The following is an 18,336-nucleotide window of genomic DNA, read 5'->3' on the forward strand; positions in this document are numbered from 1 at the left end:
AAATAAAAAAACAGTTATAAATAAATGCTATAAATCATAGCAGAAAAATCCATATCAAGGTAAATCAAATTGAAGCTTCATTCTATATATTCAGAGATCAAAGGGAATGAAGTGCACTTTTAAATCAACATCATTAGCTGTAAAGCTAAGTCATATCATATAAATTAAACATGCATGTTTTAAATAGATTCTTCAAATAAATCATTGTTGTAGCACAACAGATCATTTCATTTAGTAGGTCAAAGCCTATTCAAGACCACGTAGCCGAATGGGCATTTCTTTCAAAAAGTAACAGAAATGGTCAAAATCAATCAAAACTACAAAAAGCGAAGTATTATTTTACTATAATACTATTCATTTAACAATTCGGCTTTGATTATAAATTAGAAAATAAAAGGATTACTTAAATAAAAGTGCAAATGGTCAGACTGACCCTGTGTGTTCCGCTGCTAATGTTGGCTTAATTTTGCAGGAATTTCAATGGAGTCTGGTACACCACAAATCCGCCAAATACTTAGTGAAACACATTGAAGTACAATGTGAAACGACTCACCGGTGAGTGGAGAGATGTCTAGTTTATCAGAGAAGATGTTCATCCAGGTATTTCTTATGAAGGTTTTGTTTCAGTGGTGATTTTCAATCAGTAAGTGCACACGAAATGTGAAATAAATCCATTCAGTCCTTTGTTTGTGGTCTGTATAAGTCTTATAACACAGAGAAACGTGTTCAGTTTAAAATTTTCTCAGTTTGTGACATCACAAGTTTAATCAGAAAAGAATATACCCTCCCCTCCGCTGCTATCTCCACCCATCGACTCCACCCCCAACCTGATAAAAACTTTAGCGAAAGTCTGCCATTGTTTTTCTCGCTAGCAAAGGAGTGATGGTTACCGCTAAATTGAAATACAGAACTTGGGTTGTGGGTCGCAAAGACCAGCATGTGGCTATTATATGCGTTACAGTCATTTGCTCGTTGCTTTTTGTTAAGTACAAAACTGCGTTTACACCGAACACGACTGAAGTGACTAGATTACATTCAAAATCAATGTAAATGACGTGACTTCAAGCAACAACTCCCACATCTTTGACTGTCTGTAGAGCCAAAGCAGCAGCCCCTCCCTCTCACGATGGTGCAGACGGCTGCAGCTGTACACTTCCTCAACTTACCGGGACAAAATTAAAGCGGTTAACTTCTTGAATAAGCCTACAATCTGAGTGACCTCATCCTTTAGTAACTCTATAAATGGGTCATTTAAACTGTAAAGGTGCGTTCACACCGAACGCGACTGCAGTGCCGCAGTAGCTTCCATCTCCCCCGAAGTGTCACTTGCACATAGTGGTGCTTTTTGGTCACTCCATCACTTCATTGCTCCAGTGACTCGATCACCAGGGAACAAATTGTGTGTGTGTGTGTATGTGTGGATGTGCGTTTGTTGAACAAGTGACAGGGTAGAGAGAGGGTCGTCTGCACTGAAGCGGAAGGGAACGGGGGGCTGCAGCCTCCGCTCTACAGACAGTGAAGGACGAGGGATTTGTCGCTTTAAATAGCTTAAAAAGTTCAGATTTTTCAACTTTTTCAAATTACCCATGTCACGTTGCTTTAGGGGAGATACACGTAACTTGAGGTTGCAACTCTAGGTACACCCCCCCCAAACGGAGCGCTCTGAAAGAGCTGCATTATACAAGGTCATAAACCTCCCCTGTTGCTTGATTCATGTTATGTTTTGACCAAACCCCAGCACATAGATGTTATTTAGACCACAGGGAACTGTTTTAAAAGGTGAAAAATGGGTATAATATGTCACCTTTAACAATGCATGTCATAGAGAAGCAATCTGTAATGTCCAAGTTACACTAACCTAATTCTTTAAAACCAGTGATTTTATTCCCTCCATCAACACTCAATGTAATTGTACACTTTTAATCAGTAAAAACTTAATCAGTGTAAAACCTAGCAATAAGAATTATAGTAGAAGTTGTGTATAACTCATCATAGCTCAATGCTCCATGCACTGGCAGCTGTAAGGTTTGCAGTACTTACTAGATGCATGTGAAGTGATTCAAAAGTGCTTTCTAAATTAGTTTTTAAAGTATATTTTATTTGGTGATTTTAAATGTTATATATTGTTTGTTACCACAGCATGTCCCATGCAAAGGAGAAGGAGGGACAAGATGATGACTGCTGGATGAAATGCTGAGAAGAATTCTGATCGAGGCTGGACGTGGCTAGTCCTGGTCTCTGTGGGTTGGACATAGAAATATACATGTATGTATACATACTATACATTTTTTTAATACATTCTATTATTCTATTAATCATTTCAAACCATAGCAGCTGCAGAAATACAGTATTTTCTACCTGGCATGTGAACCCTTTTCTAATGCAATAAGCAATTAATTACACTAACGATAATTCTCAGTATCCATTTCTCAGCAGAGTTTCCAGGGTTAATCTAACACATTCGTTTACAGTTTAAGCTTGGATTCTAATATAGAGCATTTTTCTGGTAAAGACGTGTGTATAATATTACCCATCACAATACAAACTGAATGAGGCAACACTCGTGCCACAAGCTTGAACACACATCTGATATTAAAAATAGCAAATTACCCTGAAACAAAGCAAATAATGAGCTGTTCTACATGACAACAACCTCTGCATCACTATCACATCCTCATTTGTGTTTCATTTTTCCAGGAACTGCGTCACGTGGGTGTGCACGCTGGAAAAGGGAGGGACAGAGTGGGGCAGGGGGAGCACGAGACATGAAGGAATCTGGAATCTGATTGGTTCTTTGCATTTGGACTGAATGGCAGGGATTGGTGAGAGTTTTTTTTCTTTTTTAATTGACTACTCAAAGACCACTTCACTCAAAAGTTTTTCTGAACAGAATTGTGGACTTTACCTAGCACTAAGTATTAATGGCTTGCCTTAGACATTGCATCACTGTCTTTGGTCACTAGAGGGCAACATATAATCATTATGTTGGGTTTAAGAGAATACACTGAGACAGACGGATTTGATTAAAAACCTCAACATGCCTTAACTACACAATGGGAAGGAAACTTTTCTAAAAAATCACAATAGGATTAATCCTAAACTTTGCATCATTTAGGTTCAAACTGGCTTTCTAAATCTTTGACGGAACAACTTCATTGTGCTCCTGATGTTTTCAAACAGAGCAGAAAGGACTGTTGAATGAAGAACTTAGAAAATATAGTGCAGTATTTTCATGTCATTTTATATACATTTTCTTCATGGAAAATAAAGACAGAATAATTCTGATTACAAAAGAGAATAAGACATAATTTCACCATTTATAGCTAAGATTCACAAATCATGACAACCACAGATAAAGGATACGTGTAGTGAGATCATGTATAATAATAGAGGTTTAGTCAGGTAATGTTCATCATAAGTGCTTGGGAAGCAGACTGGAGTATGACTGCTCTTTAGGAAGATACAGTCGATACAACCAATCTTAACTCCTTCATTTGTGTTCTTTTAAATCTGCATTTGTGCAAATCTCTGGGGGAATTTTCCTCCTCAGAATCACTAAAACATCCTTTTTTATCAGGTAGAATGTCCTCTACTTTTAGGTGTTTTTTGAACGAATGGCCAAGTAATTTGTTTTTTGAAGGTAAATCAAACACAATCAATGTCATAAGGATGACAGGTACGGTTAGCTAAAGCCAGAAGTGAAAGTAATGGGTTACAAGTACTCACGTTACTGTAGTTGGGTTGATTTTATGGGTCCTTCTACTTTTTTGAGTACATTTCTAAATCAGTTATTTTACTTGTACTTCAGTACATTTTAAAAGAAGTAATTTGTTACATTTCTACACCCAACCGACACTGAGTAAATTATTGTCTTTATTTATTGTGAAATTACAAAAACTTAAATGACGAGACAACAATCAAATGCATCACTTCATTGCCAACCAATCAGTTAAACGCAATGTACCGCACCAAAACAGCATTGAATGCTGGTTATTTTATCAGTTTTAGAGTTCATATATTTAGCTATGCTTGAATTGAATTAATTGGTGTGAGTTTATGATAAAATAATTGTACATTTTTGAAAAACCTCTTATTTTATACAGATTAAAAAATAAATTAAGTTCCTATTGTTCAAAATGTGGTCTCTTCCTATACAGATGCTTCTTATACGTTTGATGTTTACTGTGTAGCGAACCGTGGCAAGAGTTATTACCAAAAATAACCGTGGTGGCTTACAGTAACAAGTGACTTTTACTTTGAGTACTATTTAAATGAGCTACTTTTTACTTGTACTTGAGTATTTTATGAATGATCTACTTGTACTTGTACTTGTGTACAATTTCAATCAAGTGACAGTACTTCTACTTCAGTATAACATATCAATATTCTACATTTTTCTCCCCACCCCTGCTGGAGGCACAAAATGATGGGATTAAAAAGAAATGAGTTTCTATTATTAATAATGTGTTGATGACTCATGTTTGTTTAATCTGAAGGTTTCCCTTTCAAAAGTCTTCAAAGCACATCAGACTTTCCAGCCAACACCAGTGATGCTCACCAGTGCATCAGCTACAGTGGAAATCAACAACCAAACCAGACAGTGAATCATCAAAGGCACTGGCATTGTTGACGTGAGTGTGTTCAGACTTGTCTCCAAAAAGTTACAAAGTTTTGGTTATCTTTAACTCAGTGGTATTTTGTTTGCACGTTTTGTTACCAAGTCAAATAGGACACAGTGAAAGCACAGGCTTTGGAACGTCATTAAATAAATGATATAAGACCAGCAGGAAAGGAATCAAAGAATTATTCATAAAAAAAACTGAAAAATATTTTTAGTTTTTAGAACAAAGCATCATGGCGTTTGTTTGCTGATACGAATGAAACACATGAGAGCAATGAGGTCAAAGTGAGTTGCTCAGAACTTTGGATTGTGGTCAACGTACAATGTGGACAAGCTGTTACTAGAACTATCTGAATCCCTAATAAAACACATTATTACTGTGGTTATCAGGTATTTGGTTTTCTTGCTTCGACTTGTAAAACTACTGGGATTTCTGTAAGCAAATACAATGAAAAGCCAAGAAGCTAAAGTAAATAAGCCGATTAATTTTCCCTTTCACGTGGAAGTTATGATTCTTTGTCTTGATCTCCTCAACCCTAAACTAAGCTTTTGTTTATGTTGTTAACAACGCAAACAGACGATAATGCTTCCAATCTTCTGCCTGTTGCTGTATAGAGTAAAGCTGCTTTCACATACAGTATATGGGATAGTCAAGGGCTTGGCTGGAATGGGCGGAGAACAAGGTTGTAACTCCTTTATTTGGCACAGTTTGTCTTCAAAATGCACTTAATGAACTGCTCCAAACTGACAGGAAAAATCCAATAGTTACAAAGCTACATCAGTGAGATGTTAGCCAGGTATGAACCCAGCAGGTCTCTCAGATCTATGGACACAGGTCAGATAGTGGAGCCCAGAGTTCACAGCAAACATGGTGGCGCTGCTTTTAGTTGTTATGCTGCAAAGAAGTGGAACAAACTACCAGCAGAGCTGAAGTCAGGATCCAATGTGAACATTCTAAAATCCAAGTTAAAGGCACTTTTTTTCTCTACTGCGTATGATTGAGAGGGAGATTTTTAATGCTTTTACCACTGCTTTTGTCTTAGTGGTAGCATTTCAGAGCATGGAGGATGCCACAAGATGTTTAATATTAACCTAACCACTGGGAACCAGCATATTATAGTGTATAATGTTTTTCTGCAGTCTGTGCCTTCTCCTTGGCCTCCGAGGGCTCTCTTTTCTGTTTCAGGTGTATTGATGCTGGAGCTGGCGGTTCCTGATCGATGGCTCGCGGCTCAACTAGTCTGGAACCCTCAGATGGTCTATCCTTCTATCCTATTCTGTTCGCCCTACTGTTCACTAACCCCAACCAGTTGAAGCAGATGGCTGCCACCTCTGAACCTGGTTCCGCTAAAGATTTCTTCCTATAAAAAAAAGAGGGAGTTTTTTCTTCCCACTGTCACTAAATGCTTGTTCATGTGGATCTTGTTGGGTTCTTTCTTACTATGGACTCTATATTTTGTCAAGCGCTTCGAGATGACTTTGTTGTAATTTGCGCTATATAAATAAAGTGGAATTGAATTGAGTTGAACTTTTGAATTGCCTTGTGTATGAAATGTGCGATACACATACATTTAGCTTGCCTTGCCTTGCTATTGATGTGCTATAACTGAGATTTTACATTGTTAATATGATTTTCAGCAGTAAAAAGCCGTAAGCAGTAAAATGGACCAGCAAAAGTGGCGCAAGCTAAGAGCTGAATGTGTGTGCGTTCCCTGAGCTAGTAAAGCCATAACCTTCTTCTGCCAGCTCTACCTGTTTATTCCTGTGAGTATTAACCACACACACACACACTTGCTTCTTCTCACTGCTTCACATCTGCATAATATGGGCCATCTTTAAACTTTTATTGTGTGTTTTTATTTTTTTTTGGAGAGAGCTTCTTTCGCCCACTTCAGTCAGGCTACGTGTTCGCACAGGGAGAAAACAGACCAGGGAAACAAATCCTTGCAAGATTAAAGTAATGCAGGGTTCGCGCCCTGAGCCATCATTAGCTTTACATTGCCGAGTTTATGTCAAGTGTCACATTGTGTGTTCATGAAAGATGAACGAGACAATTGAACATCAAATGTGAAGAAACCTTCAGCAACTGCTTGTTAGAGTTTTTTTTCACAATCTATCCATTACTAGTAGTTACATCTGTTACACTTAGCAGCCAGAGCCCAGAAGAGAATGTTCTGACTTATTCAGAATAATAACCCCGCACAATATGTGGAATGTTGATTCAGATGGGCTACAGCACGAGAACACCACAATAACATCCAAAACATTTAACCAAGCACAGAGAGAACAGTTTGCACTGGAAATATCATACTCAAAATAACTAGAATACTTAGCCTTAGTTTTAAACTACATGAAAAATATTAATCTGCAGTATGAATGTTGAAGATCTAAATCTGCACTACTATGTGATGCCACCATCACCAAAATCTCTGATACATATTGAGTTTTAAAGTTTACCTCGCAACGGCAATGAAGGTTGACACAGCAATAGGCTGTTGCTTTGGTAATAATGATATATAAGCATTCTGTCATATTTTTAGTGCACACAACTCTTCGTGTTTGACTAGTCCTCTGGTTTAATGTGGTCCAATGTCTCTTAATAGAGTCCCACTTTGCTCTCTGTTCTGCGGGACTTATTCTCTTAGTTTCTGTCTCATTTCTCTCTATGTCTCCTGCATTGATACAATTTGTGTGCCCCAAAGTGTTAATGTTAAGTTTGTTGGCAGAGCATCTGAATTCAGTGTCAAGCAAGTTTTAATATAATAAATATTATTTATAAAGTGTCAACTGTTTTTTTTTTTTTTTTTACATGTGTGAGAAACATTTTTATCCAAATGGTAACAATTACTACATTCTTCAGTGTAAAACAACAAGGCCTAGTGTGTCTGTAGGCTATGAGACGGTTCTTCACAGGAGCATGCTTTTATTTTGACATTTTAAATTATGTGAAAGTACTATGCTTGCACTGTCAGAAGTAGCTGTGACCATTAAAACTTGTATAGGCTGTGCATATTTCTGTAAAATGTATGGTTTTGAAACCCTGGTTTGGTTTCAAGTATAAATTGCATTATTGACGTTTTTTTTTAGCTGTTTCACTTTACTCTGTTTAACTTTAAAATACTCAAGTTAGATTATGTTGACACCAATAAAATCCATCTTACCCAGGGTGTTACCCATAACACCCTGATCCTAAAATGTCAGCTATAAATCAGGTTGAAAATGTCAAATCAACCCTTTAGGCTATATTGTGCTACACACATGGTAACGTATGTGTGAAGGTTTGCTTCAAGATATTTTTTCACCTCGTGTTGGATCACTTAAGTCATATTAGAGTTATGAGAGCAGGTAATTGTGCTATTCATCACCTGGATAGGTGGTATTTGAGGAGAAAGCTGGAGGCAATTAAGAAAGGAAAGCCTGGTTCATCTGCTTTTGTCACTGTGGTGTTAGAGCTTCAATTCCTGGATAAAGCAAGTCATGTTTCAATAGCCTAACCAAATTCAAGAAAGCCATTTCAATTAACAGCTCAAAACAAACACACAAATAAATGTCTGGCCATTCTGGACCATCGTCATTATCATCATGTTTGTCTCTGGAGATCAGCGTGTGTACACAGTCACAGAACCAACTCCTTGATCAAGAGGGCAAGAAAACACACACTCAGGTAAACAGAGTCAAATTCAGATAACATCGAGAGAAGAAGAGCAAAAATGTGAAGATACATTTAAATATGATGTATATTTAACAAACATGACTATCCATTTGAAGCATCTATTAATCTGCATGCAAATGATGCTGTCCTTTTGGCCTTGTTGAGCATTGACCTCCAGTTCTTGGTGAGACTGTGTGAAGCAGCCTGAATGAGGATCAGCTCCTCCAAGTCTGAGACACTATAGTTCTTAGTCAGAAAAGGGTGGATTGCAAGCAGTCTTGCCTCTTGTGGAGGAGTTCAAGTATCACGGGATCTTGTTCATGAATGTTGGTACTAGGATGGAGGGAGAGATTGAGCGGTGGATTGGGGCAGCGTCTGCAGTATTGTAAGATTAACCGATGTATGAAGAGAGAGCTAATCTAAAACTCATAGCTCTATGGTTAATGGTCAACCTGCATTTCAACCCTCACTTGTAGTCATGAGCTTTGGGTAATGTCGAAAGAACACATTTATTTGAATAATTATTTATTGTCATGATTTAAGAAACAATTCATCACAGTGTGGCAGCTCCATATATATAACATATATAAGTAATGTATTAATGTATAAGTACATTTACATGTAAAGTTTAGTACCATGGGATAAAAGATGTTGCAGCACTGGAGTGTATATATAGTTAACTATGAGTGACAGAATTTAAACTTTAATTAGATTTTTGGGGGATTTCTTCTTTCGCCTGAATGTGAATATGCATCTAGAAAGATGTTAGATGGTGATAAAGCTTTCAACAAACCAGAACTATGATTACCCCATTTTAAAGTGTGCCAGCTTTTTTTAAAAAAATTCTATAACAAGTTTGCACTTGATGATTGCGACTTGCAATTACTTCCATTTTTAACCCGATTGCAGCTCTTTTTTTTTTTTTTTTTAATTGTGTGGTTTGAGGTATCACACAGGTGAGAAACTTTTTGCCAAAAGCAATGGAGGTGATGTGATTATATATTTAGGCTGACACTTTTATTGATGTCATCTCCAGAATGGCAGCACATTATAAACAGATACCGTGCAGAGTTGACAAATGATGGGCTTGTTGATTGATGTTTGTTTACTACAGTCTGCTTTAATTTTGTTTTGGAGAAACATGTTGTGCTGAGAAGACTTGCATATGCACAGCAAATTTAATAACCTTGCCTGTCTAGAGTTGTTTGACACCGCTGGTCACACACGCTGTCCATTTTTCTCTTGATCAAGCTTTCTTCAACCAAGTTGTTTCGCTTGTCGTATTTCGGCCTCGCAACTCTCTCCTGCTCACATGGATATCACTCACCAATGAACCAAGTGATGTTTCCTGCTTATTTGAACTTCTGCCTTTTGTTTTAGTTGACGATGGCCATGCTTGACGTATCTGTTATCCCTTCATTCTGTACATGTGTTCATTCAGCACCACTCCCATCATCAATCTTTCACTTCTAGGAGTTATCAGCCTTTGTAAATCTAATATTAAAAGTTAATCTTTAAGTAAGGTCTTGTGTGTTGAAGACATGGGTTCATGTGTGGTCTTGATTATGGTTGAGGAACATTAGGTGGAGCATTTGTGACCCAAGGGTTTGAGAACCAAGCTTGTCTGTATGAACCACTGGATAAAAAAATGGCTGAGATAGGTAGAGTAGTACTCCCTCCTCCTCAGAAAAGGCTTTAATGCTGTTTAAAAAAAAACACTTATGTATGTGTATCAATGTGACATATACTTGTATCTCCTGAGCCAAATGCTTCTTCAGACTGGAATGTGTTTTCATTAATACAACATGGTTCAGTTTGGTCGAAGCATCTAAAGGATGCAAAGCTGTAGAACACATCTGCCTTGCACAGATTCTGTCTGTCACATCTTCCTAAACGCCTGCACGTGCATCTCTTTATGCAAGTCTCAATCAAAAAGATATTCACCTTTAACTTGGTGATGATGTTTTTATACACGATAAATAAAAATGAAACATACCATCTGCACAAAAGAGCTGTAGCTAAAGAAGACAACGACTGGAGATCCAAATGGTAGGATGGTGACCTCGCACTGATCTTTGAACATTTTGTTCTGATACTGTGTGGCCTCAAAGACAGAAATCTGCAATAAAATAACAGAACTTCCCATTGAGAAGCTGAACAGCAGATGGTCTCCAGCCCTGAGTCGGCCTCTGCTGGAGGCTACTTCCAGTTAACAGAATATTCTCTTTCCATTGTTATCTGCGCCAAATGTAATCTTTTCCAGATATTCACAATTATCATGATCAGTAATCCTGGTCATACTACCATAATATTAATACGGTAATGGCTTGTAAAAAATATCTATCCCCATTAATAACGATACAGTAGTTCCAAATGTATGGGTTGCCCCATTTAAAAAAAAAAAAATCTAGAATACAGATCCGATCTGGATGAAACTCAGTGGGGTAATTGAAGAAGCAACCCGACAGTTTCAAATTTACAAATACAAATTTTATAAAAATCAGTCAATTATAAACCAAGATATACATTTTTGAAATTTTGCCAATGACGAGAGAGTGATTTTTTGATTTTTAAAAACTGATCTACAATCACTATATTGATCCGGATCTCCTCCAAAAGAGTCTTCCATGCCGTAAGTTTTGTCTTCGGTTACATTTTTGTCTAAATCTGTAAATACTTTTCATGCAATCCCGTTAACAGAAAATCAAAGGATAAATCAAACGTTAGTGAAAATATTACCTCCGTGGCGGAGATAATAATAATAATAATAATAATAGTAATAATAATAATAATAATAATAATAATAATAATAGTAATAATAATAATAATAATAATAATAATAATAATAATAATAATAATCTCCCCTTACAACTTTTTACAAGTGTTTTCTTATCTATCAAAGGCTCACCACTACTATTTATTAGTAGTGAAGAAAACTCAGACTTTATTGAATTAAAATGATCGAGATTTATATTGTATATCATCATTTTAAGAAAAAATATCGAGATATGAGTTACGGTCGATATCGCCCAGCCCTACATGTTTATGATCAGGGGCGGACTGACCATCTGGCATACCGGGCATTGTCCCGGTGGGCCGTCGGTCCAGTCCGCTGCGTTTTTTTTTTTTTTAACGAGCGAGTGGAGGCAGACATGGTAACATGTTTTTTCTTCCCCACTGTCACTAAATGCTTGTTCATGTCGATGTTGTTGGGATTTCTTTCTTTCTTTCTCACTCTGGACTTCAGCGCTTTGACATGACTTTGTTGTATTTTGCACAAAATTAATAAAATTGAATTGAATTAACAGTTGGCCAAAAATGGTCCAAAAGTGGCAAGAAAAGTGTGTACTAAAACAGGCCAAAAGCAGTGAAAAGTGGCCCAAAAAATAACAAATTAGGAGGAACCAGGTGGTAGGTAATGGCAATGGGTAGCTTTAATTAGGGGTGTCCCAATCCAATATTGATATCGGATATCGGTCCGATATTAGCTTATTTATTTTTTATTTTTTCAATTGTAGAATACTGTAGATATTATGTTGAAGGTTAAAATGTATGTAACCAATTGGTTAATAATAAATAGGTCAGTTCTTCTCATACCTACTGTTGCTGGCTATTGTTGTCTGTTTGAGTAACATCACTTGATCAAGCCTTTTTAACATTCCACACTACAAAATAAGTAATTATTATTTTTTTATTAAAGAAAAAATTATAAAAAATTATAAAAGTATGTATGATTCATGCTGATATCGGATCAATATCGGTATCGGCCGATACGCAAGGCTGCAATGTCAGTATCATATCAGAAATGAAAAAGTTGTATCGGGACATCCCTAGTTTTAATGAGCAAAATGTGGCAAATAATAATGCAAAAGGATAAAAATGTGGAACAAATACAGGCAAAATGTAGGGTAAAAAGGAAACACGTGGTATACATAGGGCAAAAAATAGCTTATTTGAATGAAAAGTGGCCAAAAAATTAAAGATAGGACAAAATAATTAAGGGTAAAAAAAGGGCAAAAAATAGGAAAAAAAAATAGGGTGTTTATAGGCAAGAGGAAGCTAAAGTCTGAAAAAAATGTCAGAACTTTTTGAAAAGGGGTCTGGACAGAAAATGCCATGACAGAATTATTGTTCCAGTCCACACCTGTATATGATTGTTTATTTTATTATTTTAGTTTATTTATCATTAGTGTTAGTTTATTTATTGTTTTCATGAGTAAAGCGCATGCATAGCTTTGGGTGAACATTAGAAATAAACTGGGTTTCACCTGTACAGGACAAATACCAGGGCTTTAGGCCTGTGTGTTTGGGCTCCATGTGGTTGCGTGGGTGACTTTCAATCAGCAGCAGGGAGGGTTAGGAAAGAGAGGAAAGGAGAGGAGAGTGAAAGGAGAGACAACAGAGAGCAGGGCTCAGGACTCTCCTTCAGGCATCCCAACAAGTCTGGACTGTTCCTCTGTAGCTTGGCTTCAGCCCACTCAGCACACAGTGCGTCGGTCTACAGGGATGCAGCGGTAGAAGTGGAGCTTGCCTGTTATTCTGCACTCAATCAGCCTGAGACACTCAGAACCAGGACTTTTGGACTGTACACTGAGCTGGCACGGAGGGGTTGGGCTGGATATGCAACTGGTGGGAAGGCGGGAGAGAGTCCCAGGTAAAGCAACCCTTTGGGGTGGATAGAGGAGCGTGGATAAGTGCCTTGATTCTATCAAATATTATTACACACATTAGGAGTGAATGAAAAGAGACTGTGCTGCTTTTTTATTTTTATTTTTATTTTTTAAAGTTAAGATTTAATGACATGCCATGCCTAAACTCACCTAGAACTGAACATGATAATTACTTGCAACACAAAAATGTTCACACCTCTGTGCATAATAACTCAACAAAGTGACAAAATGTTTTGTACAAAGTTAATAAAATAACTTGTTTCTGCGATGGGAGCAATTGCAATAGCAATCCTTTAATAGCCTATTCTAAAATGAGTAGCAACATCAATAGAGGGTCTTGCGATATTGCAGCAGCAAAAAGCACGAACACAAGCAAATCTCGAATTTCGAGAGCAAATTGTGAATTATTGCTGTGTTTTTTGGCTGTACCAATCGGTCAGGCCATGAAAAATATTTGGAGTTTAATAGACTGCCAAAAGTTATAACAAATCAGGGAGAACAATGTCAAAAATGATCAGAGGAAAGGAGGCAGTTATTTTGTTTCAAAACCAGATAAAAAAAATAGAAAAAACAGATTGTTTTTTGTTTTTTTTTGTTTTATTAATTTAAAACCAGAAACAGGAAAATGGAAAAACCAAGATGGACTTTTATTCTGCTGCGTTTGATAAAAATGATCTTTTATCATGTTGTTCACCTCACACTGATGGCAGAGGTGTAATTTGTGTTGATGACTTTTTGTTAAAGAGTTATTGATGCTGGAAGACTTAATCTGTGAATATCTGCCAACTTTACCGAACAGTGTTACGGTCCAAATAGTGTCCAGATAATCTGGTGACTGGGCGGACTTTTGCTCCCAGTCCGGACATAAAAATAATCAACGCACATAATAATCAAGTCACATTACTGGTGAATTGAAACGTTATTAATACATAAATAAATCAAAACTAAAAAAGGGATGATACGTAAAACATGCTCATGATATGTGGAACCAGAGGTGGTGTAACAAATCTACTGGTGATACTCGTTTCTTATGATCAACTTCCATGTGTGTTGACGGCTGCCGTTAGCGATATTTATAATGTGCAAAATAATTTTTTTTTACTGCCCTCAAAAAAGCTGTAATTTGTTTTGCGAAAGTGTCAAATGGTAGAAGTTCTAACATCTATTGTTCCTCACACCAGCCCCACAGTCGATAGTCAGTCACCAGTTCATTTGGATACTATTTGGATCGTAACATAGCGAAACAAAACATAAACGTGAGCAACTTTTTACAAGCTAAAATATTCACAGACTGCATGAAAACATGAGCAGGACCAGAAAACCTCCAAACTTTTATAAGATTTAAGGTCTTCCGCTGCGTGTAGACTTGCCGAAAACCAGGTAGTTGACGATATCAGGATACATAATAGACGGAAGACTCTCCGGGTCGTCAATGATCCAAGACTAGGGAGCCGACTACATCACCAATATAGCGTAACTTTTCAAAATATCGTGCCCTTTCCTGTGGACCAAGTTCTTCCCTCTATGCCTTTGCATCTATTATGCATTTTGAGGAGCTTTTCTGTGATTTATCCATCGAAATAGTTCACCGTTTGCTCTCAAAATTCTGGATTTGCTTGTGTGCGTGTGGTTTTTTGCGCTGCTGCTTATCGCCAAAATGGCAACTTCTGGGTTGATGACACTATTGATGACGCACGTGAAAATCCTCTATACAACAAGCTTTAAATCCTAAGAAACAAAAGAATGATTAACAATATCTGTTAAGCTTATTGATCTTTAAAGCTTAATGTTATTGGGCTTGAAAGTTATTGAAATGCCTTGTTTAGAGACAGTTAGGCACTGTTGTTTGCTAATGATGGGCAATAATTATCTTAGTAATATAAAACAGGCCGACTTTTACTTATTTACAGATACGTACGGCACTCTTAAACCTTTACCTTTGCCCACAGCCAAAACTTTTGCTTTGAACAAGATGAGGCACATCATCCTTTCCCTTCCTCTGGCTCCTTTTGAAAATCGTTTTCAAGTGTTCTGCTGGAGGAAATTGTAACGGAACAGAAACAAATGCCAGAACATTTACAAAACACCCAAAACAGAGAACTTTATGTATGTTTGCTTCACTGCACCCTTGGCACTGTGCTACTACAGTCACACAGGTGAACTTGGCTTTCCCTGTTGCTTCTCTCCTCCTATAGTCTTTAAGGTCCTTTGGCTTGTACACCACCATAATCATGCCCTGATGTGACTGGTTTTAGAAGGACCTTTTCACCTGATTTTTTTCCCCCATCATTTGTTTTGTGCATAGCCATGTTCGGGCATGGCATGGTGTTATAGACTGGGATTGATCCATTAAAATGTCGTGATGTGATAATACTGCTTGTTGCTGCCCGTGCACTTGTTTTCTTTATCAGAGAGGTCAAATGTGACTTCACCTTGTTTCCTTGTTCCTGCAGCTTTGGGTCACTGTGTACCAGGAACTGTGGTGTGTGAACTTTATTTGCAGCAGACTTGAGTAATTCACAGTGACATCTCACCCTCCCCATCCCCCTTGGCCTTGTGTCACTCTTTGTCACTCCCTGATGTTTTGCAGAGGGAGTCTGGCTCCTGCTCTCTGTCACACTGCAGTGGCTTGTGGTCGTCCGACCCCCCTTGGGAGAATGGCATCTCTGCTAAACCACAGAACTGTGATCTTGCCTGAACTGAGTTTTTAGAAAAGGGTTTTACATTCTCTGCACTGTGCCCACCATAACATGAGAGATTAGTACTATTTTTTTTTCTTTTTGTCCATATAATGCTTGTTGTTCTTTTCTTTTCTTTTTTTGTCTCCGTAACCCCTTTCTCAAATGCTTTTCAAGTGGTTCACACTTGCTACTCTGTGTTTGACTTTTCCACCACACTTGATCAGTTGCAGATGTAGACAAGGCCAAAAGCTAGTGGTACCCCATTAGCCTTAAACCCCATTTGTAAAAAACAAACACACATTTTCTTTTATTTTTGGATCTGCCACTATTCTCAAATAAGGTCAACAGATGCACTTTCAGTCTAGTATAAAAAAAAAAAAAAAACAAAAAAAACTCTTCCTGTGCGTGTCTGCGTCCATCACTAAGCCTTCCTGCCCAAAAGAACAGACTAATCTAAAATCATGAATACAGATTGTAACATCACACTATTGTGAGAGGGAAGGAAACATTAGGTACCAAATGATTGTACATTGGGAAGACATATATTACCATAGGTGTGGTGCAGTTTGTAATCTGTGTCCTCAGACGACAGTGAAATATGCCTTCTTTGTAAAAGCTACAGTGAACCTCAAAGCATCACATTTAAAAAGAAACAGATCGCTCTAGCAGTCAACACAGGGAACTGAGAACAATTACTTCAAAATGAAAGCCAACAGCGTTGCAGGCGCACGCAAACTGTGGTGAAGTCTGAAAATAGAATTGGTTTTGTGGGTTTGTAGTGACAGCAACAGGAAGAAGATTAAAGCTTGTAAAACTTACAAGTCCAAGGGTCATTCTTTTTTTTTTAATAAGATTTAGTGCATGGTTTTAACACTTACGTGAGCTCAAAGAAAATGTTGATTAAAAACCACAATTACAATTAAGGGATGCAGGTTTTTGTGGTTAGTAATTTGTATAATATAGTCATTGTTTGATTATTATTACAAAAACAGTGAGGACAGAAAAGCTAGTGGTTTACATTTGGAAGGCTGCATGCTTACTACAGCAAAATATCAACCAAAGGTAATTTGTTGTTATTTTGCTTCTTTATGAGGGCGCAGTGTTCAGGAATGGTTAAGTGCAGTATTTATCACATAAATTCATGCTCCTGAGGTCATTAACTCTCACTTCAGTAAAACACAGTAACTGACAGCTTCGCTGAGATATGTGGCGACCATATTCTTAGCTTCAGGTATAAACTAGCAAGATATGACATGTTCATTAGATGATTTTTAGAGGTGCAGCAAAGCTTCTTATTTTAAAAAATGTTTTCTTCTTTTTTTGTATACAATCATTTTTCCACACTAAGCTACAGGACAGAGATGATACTAACCTCCCAATGCACTAATTGTATTTATAAGTATTTTGTTTCTTTGTAATTGGTGTGATGGCTAGGACTGGTAAATCTGATTCATTTAATGGACCAGGGTTAATCTGAGGCACACATTAAATTAATCTGGTTCTTTTCTGTCTGCCTTTTCAGTAATTAATTCCAGTGTCCTTAACCCAGTCAGCACTGTTTCCAGTGGATTCTCTCAGTGAATCAGTTAGGAATCCTTTTGGTCCACCATGTTTATAGTGAGTTCTGCTGACTTTACATCCTTGACTTTTAGCATTCGGGTTAGTCTAAACACAAGATCCGGGAGTTCTAATGTGGAACAAAGATTTGGCTCTTCAAGCTGAATTTTTCATTAACCAACCACCTGTAATGATGTAAACGTTTTGGACCCAGTGGTCATGATGTTTCTGTGTTGTGTTTACATCCATGCTAAGTGTCTAGGTTTGATAGCCGTGTTTTGGGGCTCCAGCAATCCCAAAATTGTCAAACAGATTACAAGCAGAGTAAGGAGGATGGGTTGATAATAGTTGAGTACTGGTCCAACAGAATTTGGCCTGAACGCGTTCCAACCAGTATGAAGACGGTGTCTTTCAAAGCAAAACCCAGAAAAAGCCAACATGTCAGACAAATATAGCAAAAACCAACAACAAATTAGCGGCAATAAGCATAAGCCTCACCCACAACTCCAAGCCGAGCCAACAATAGTGTTCTCAAAGTATCAGCACTGGCATGTCTGGAAACGTTCCAAAGTCGTGACTCACGGCTGTACTTGATCTGCGTTATAGAGATCCGAAAATTACTTCATTGTGCAAACAAAGCAGTGCACATAAGAATTAATACACACCGCAATGGATGTGGAAACGTGGAGATGCAGACCCGAGTTTTGAAAAAACACTCAAATATCGCTAACAAGTTTTTACACTTTCACGAGAAGGTATTTCAGATATTTTGATATCAAAATGTGTCATGAAAACGCTAAAGAAACACTTTTTCAGCAACACGTCACAGAACGTGGCATACATCATCACATGACCACTTCTCTCCGAGAAAACATGGCTCGCTACGTGTAAACAGAAGAGGAAAGTTATTAAATAGATATTCTAGTTATTACTGAGACATTAGACAGCAAAGAACAAAGAAATGCAGAGTGTTTAAGTTGCTATAAAATCCACGTTAACAAAATTGCGGACGGAATCACGGAATCGACCAATGAAATGGACTAAATCAGCATGAAACGCCGTCACCACCCTCCCCCACCCGTCCTGGCTGCTTCAAACGCCACCTAAACCACCCGAAACACTGTCTAAAGTACCAAAAGACTATGCAAATCATCA

General features: G+C 37.6%; 1 protein-coding gene across 3 annotated transcripts in view; it reads left to right on the forward strand.

Moving 5' to 3' along the window:
• The first annotated feature begins 12,628 nt into the window (after positions 1-12,628).
• col7a1 (collagen, type VII, alpha 1) overlaps positions 12,629-18,336 on the forward strand; it is a 92,452-nt gene continuing 86,744 nt past the window's right edge. For all 3 annotated transcript variants that reach the window (XM_028447796.1, XM_028447798.1, XM_028447797.1), the window contains exon 1: positions 12,629-12,927. The gene's annotated coding sequence lies outside the window, so the exon portion shown is untranslated. The remainder of the gene's footprint in view (positions 12,928-18,336) is intronic.

The sequence above is a fragment of the Gouania willdenowi genome, chromosome 5, assembly GCF_900634775.1.
Source record: "Gouania willdenowi chromosome 5, fGouWil2.1, whole genome shotgun sequence".
Taxonomy (NCBI): domain Eukaryota; kingdom Metazoa; phylum Chordata; class Actinopteri; order Blenniiformes; family Gobiesocidae; genus Gouania; species Gouania willdenowi.